Below are 5,713 nucleotides of genomic sequence, written 5' to 3' on the forward strand. Positions count from 1 at the left end.
AATATACATTTATTTATGATAATAAAATGTAATAAATCCTTTTTTTTTTTACAACAAAACCTTATTCAAATAATAATATTGCAAATTTTCAATCAATTAAACCTTTTTAAGGATTTCTTATGAGTCCTTGGTACTCGAAGAAGTATGAAACTCGTGAATCCATTCTATGAAGAAATTGAAAAATGGAGATTCTTAATTATTCGTAATTAATGATTTCTTAATTGATTTTATAGAAATTCAAAAATCTCTCTCTCGATCTCGATATAGATATTATATAGAAAATATCTATATATAGAGAAATAAATATTGCACTCATAGAAAAAAAAATGTTATATGATCCAATATATACAATAAAATATGGGTTTAAATAAATAGAAGTATTCCCAAGACTTTTTCAAAAACTACCCATGCCATAAGAGTATAGATTACTATGGACCAACTAAACCAATGACTATACATGATTCCATAAATGAATCAATTACATACCAGTTGCACGAAATTAGAGGTTATGGTAAAACTTCGTTTAAAACGATGTGGTAGAAAGCAACGTGCGACTTGAAGGACATGATCTACTGTGGATTCTTATACCCACCATTTTATATTATATAGGAATGAAGATGCTCTTGACTCGACATCGTTTGTTCTGTTCCACTAGAGCTCTAATTTTTTGAGGGTTTTGATGTAAATAGTACATGATGGAGCTCGAGTAGAAAGTATTGATTCATTTATCAAGGGCAGAGATCTAGGGTTAGTGTCAATCAATAAGTTAAAACAACTTCGTAAGTATATGTTCGGTATAGAAATCGAAAGGATCCAATTCGACCAAGTTTCAAATTCAAACGTCAAATTTGATCAAAAGTGTATCACATGAGAATCCATTATTTATATATTTATATGATTCTTTGATAAAAATCAATCATAAAAAATGGTATGTTGCTGCCATTTTGAAACGATTAAAGATCACCGAAGTAATGTCTAAACCCAATGATTAAAGGCAAGGATAAAGGATCCCCTCAACAAGTAAAAATCTTTTTCAATTGTCTCAATAACTAAACTAGATCAGAATGAAGAATTGAAATAGATTCTAAAGGAGACAGGCAAAAATTAAGGGGTTAGAGACCGCTCAATAAATGAAATGCTTAAGCTTAAGGGTTGTTTTCCTTTGAGTGAGAGTTATACAACTTGAGTTATGAGGATAAGAATGCGTTTTTTTTTTTTCAAAAAAGAATAAAAAATAAACAAAAGAATCAGAAAAAAGTATTTAAATCATAGTCTAATTGATTTCATAATCTATGAATCCATTTGACATTAATTAGAATTCTATACATGACTTTGAATTTCCTCGAGCCGTACGAGGAGAAAACTTCTTATACGGTTCTGGGGGGGGTATTGTTAATTTACATCTATCCCAATGAGCCGTTTATCGAATCATTGCAATTGATGTTCGAGCCCGAAGAGAAGGAAGAGATCTTCGTAAAGTGGGTTTTTATGATCCGATAAAGAATCAAACCTATTTAAATGTTCCTGCTATTCTATATTTCCTTGAAAAGGGTGCTCAACCTACAGGAACTGTTCATGATATTTTAAAGAAGGCAGGGGTTTTTACAGAACTTCACCTTAATCAATAACCGAAATTCCATTAATGAAATAAAAAAAAGAGGGTGTGGATAACTTGTATATAGCTTTGGCTAACCTTTTCTTTATTATTTCCCCCCTCTCTTGTTTTATTCATACTACACTTATTACCTTAAAATTCCGTCTTCGATAACGACAAAAATATATTTTTTTTTTTTTTTAGTGATAGAAATTGATCTAAGATGAATAGAAAAAAGATCAATCAAGTGACTAAATGAACTAATTGGTTCTATAGGATATACTATAAATAAAAATTAGTACATTCCCCCATCGATGGGGTTATTTTGTTGCAATTCTATGAACAAATAAAAAAAAAGGGGGGATTCCGTTTTTTTAGTTATTTATATTTATGGATTGAATAAACCCGATATATTTTTTTCTACTTCTTCCTTAATTTTGTCTTTCGCCTATATCTTTTATGTCTATCTATGTTGATTATCTCTATAGTGCCAATCCAAGTCCGTAGTTTTTTGAATTCTTTTCTCTTATTTTAATCTAATTTATTAGAATATTTTCTCTTATTATATTTTGTTATCTTTATCTATTTAAATAAAAAAATAAATATATTTATTCAATTCAAATTGTTATTTCCATGTGGTTTTTATTTTCTTTTGTTTTCTCCATTGTAGTCGGTTTTCACTATTCACATTCATATTGACAACAGTGTATCAAACAAATATAATCCGATCGTGTATAAATGAAGCTAGTTATCTCCGTTTCAGGACCTTTGCTTTTCACGCACATGATGGTCTCATTGTATTTTCTGTGATACAAAAAGTTACTTTTGTGTGATATAAGAAGTTTTTTTTATTTGGAATATTTTGATTACGTGGCCAAATCGTTGATGCAAATAATATCCAAATACCAAATTTTCCCCCTATATACCCTCTGTAAAGTAAAAGAAGCTCTTGGGAAGATCAAAGAAAGAACCTGTTCTTGCTCCGTAAAGAATTCTTCCAATAATTGCGAATTTAACCTTTTAAAAAGAACGCGTACAGTACTTTTGTGTTTACGAGCCAAAGTTTTAAGACAAGAAAGGCGAAGTATATACTGGATTCGATACAAATTCTTTTTTTTTGAGGATCCTCTGTAATAATGAGAAAGATTTCTGGATATACGCACAAATCGATCAATAATAGAAAAATCCGACGAATCGATCCAGGTCGGCTTACTAATGGGATGCCCTAACACATTACAAAATTTCGCTTTAGCCAATGATCCAAGCAGAGTAATAATAGGAACTAGTGTATCGATTTTCTTGGTAGCATTATCTATTAGAAATGAATTTTCTAGCATCTGACTCCATACCACTGAAGGATTTAATCGCACACTTGAAATATAGCCCAAAAAGTCAAGAGAACGCTTGGATAATTGGTTTATATGGATCCTTTCTGGTTGTGACCACACATAAAAATGACATTGCCATAAATTAACAAGGTAATATTTCCACTTATTCATCAGAAGTGGCGTATCTTTTGAAACCAGAATCAATTTTCCTTGATATCTAACATAATGTATGAAAGGATCCTTGAAGACCCGTAAGATAGCCGAAAAATAATTAGCAAACACTTTGACAAGATGTTCGATTTTTCCATAGAAATATATTCGTTCAAAAAGGCCCCTATAAGAAGTTAATCGTATATGAGAAGATTGGTTACGTAGAAAAAGGAAAATGGATTCGTATTCACATACATAAGAATTGTATAGGAACAAGACTAATCTTTGATTTCTTTTTGAAAAAAAAGAAATCAATTTTTTTGAAGTACTAAGACTATTCCAATTACAATACTCGTGAAAAAAGAACCGTAATAAATGAAAAGAAGAGGCATCTTTCACCCAGGAGCGAAGGATTTGAACTAAAATTTCCAGATGAAGGGGATAGGGGATTAATACATCTGACACATAATTTAAATGTGGTAATTTATCCTCTAAAAAAGGAAATATTGAATGACTTGATCGTAAATTATAAGATTTTGCGATTTCTTCTTCCTCTAAGGAAGATACTAATCTTAGGGAAAATGGAATTTCCACAATGACTGCAAACCCTTCGGATAGCATTTGAGAATACAAATTTTTTTTGTACCCCAAAAATGGATTTTTGTCATAATTAGTGGAAAAAAAAAAATGATTCTGGTGATACATTCGAGTAATTAAATGTTTTACCATTAGTAAACTGGATTTTTTGTCATAACCAGAATTTTCCAAAAAAATGGATCCATTTAAAAAATGATCATGAGAAAATGCATAAATATACTCCCGAAAGATAAGTGGGTATAGGAAGTCACGTTGCCGAGATTTCTGAAGTTCTAAATATCCTTGAAATTCCTCCATTTAAAATTTGATTTGAACTGGGGATACTATAATGGATTTATTACGTTATCAAATGATACATAGTGCGATACAGTCAAAACAAGGTATTACAGTAAAAATAATAATAGATACCCTGTAAATAGGTAAGACTTATCAACGGACTCTCTATCCTCTCTTTTCTTTTGCCATCTAATGGGTTTTTATTTTAGGATAAAAAAGATGATTAGAAATCCTTTATTTTTTCAACCCAATCGCTCTTTTGATTTTGGAAAAAAATTCTTTATCAATATACTGCTTCTTCTACACATTCCCCTCTACCCCATAATGTAGAGTAACTAATAGTTAGGACTTAGAAAAAAATCAATAACTCACTCATAAGAAAAGTCCTTCCCGCATCAAGCACTAATATAGTTTTAACGTCTAATTAGATCGGGTAATCATTCGAATTAAGAACATAAGCCCGTTACTTTTTATTTCTCTATAATTGGAGCATAGGGCTCTATCCATTTATTCATTCGACCCACCCCACTTGACTTTACTTTTTTTTTCCGCATCAAGAATTCAAACAAGGTTTGGCCTAATCTAGTAAGGTAAAAATATTACTAGAATTTTTCATTGATACGACATGCTGCTTTTTCCATTCATTCCTTTCAGGATCAGTCGCGGTCTTACAAACTCTACCGATAGTATGGACGAATCTGTTTCTTCATAGAAATGTGTAAAAGATGCTAGCCGCACTTAAAAGCCGAGTACTCTACCATTGAGTTAGCAACCCCAAAAATAGAAAAAATTTTTCTGTGTAGATACAATCAGAATCAAAATAACAAAAGAAATTAAATTACACCACGTAATCAAAATATTCCAAATAAAAAAAACTTCTTATATCACACAAAAGTAACTTTTTGTATCACAGAAAATACAATGAGACCATCATGTGCGTGAAAAGCAAAGGTCCTGAAACGGAGATAACTAGCTTCATTTATACACGATCGGATTATATTTGTTTGATACACTGTTGTCAATATGAATGTGAATAGTGAAAACCGACTACAATGGAGAAAACAAAAGAAAATAAAAACCACATGGAAATAACAATTTGAATTGAATAAATATATTTATTTTTTTATTTAAATAGATAAAGATAACAAAATATAATAAGAGAAAATATTCTAATAAATTAGATTAAAATAAGAGAAAAGAATTCAAAAAACTACGGACTTGGATTGGCACTATAGAGATAATCAACATAGATAGACATAAAAGATATAGGCGAAAGACAAAATTAAGGAAGAAGTAGAAAAAAATATATCGGGTTTATTCAATCCATAAATATAAATAACTAAAAAAACGGAATCCCCCCTTTTTTTTTATTTGTTCATAGAATTGCAACAAAATAACCCCATCGATGGGGGAATGTACTAATTTTTATTTATAGTATATCCTATAGAACCAATTAGTTCATTTAGTCACTTGATTGATCTTTTTTCTATTCATCTTAGATCAATTTCTATCACTAAAAAAAAAAAAAAATATATTTTTGTCGTTATCGAAGACGGAATTTTAAGGTAATAAGTGTAGTATGAATAAAACAAGAGAGGGGGGAAATAATAAAGAAAAGGTTAGCCAAAGCTATATACAAGTTATCCACACCCTCTTTTTTTTATTTCATTAATGGAATTTCGGTTATTGATTAAGGTGAAGTTCTGTAAAAACCCCTGCCTTCTTTAAAATATCATGAACAGTTCCTGTAGGTTGAGCACCCTTTTCA

Source organism: Cucurbita maxima, unplaced genomic scaffold (assembly GCF_002738345.1).
Source record: "Cucurbita maxima cultivar Rimu unplaced genomic scaffold, Cmax_1.0 Cma_Scf00046, whole genome shotgun sequence".
In the NCBI taxonomy this organism is placed as follows: Eukaryota; Viridiplantae; Streptophyta; class Magnoliopsida; order Cucurbitales; family Cucurbitaceae; genus Cucurbita; species Cucurbita maxima.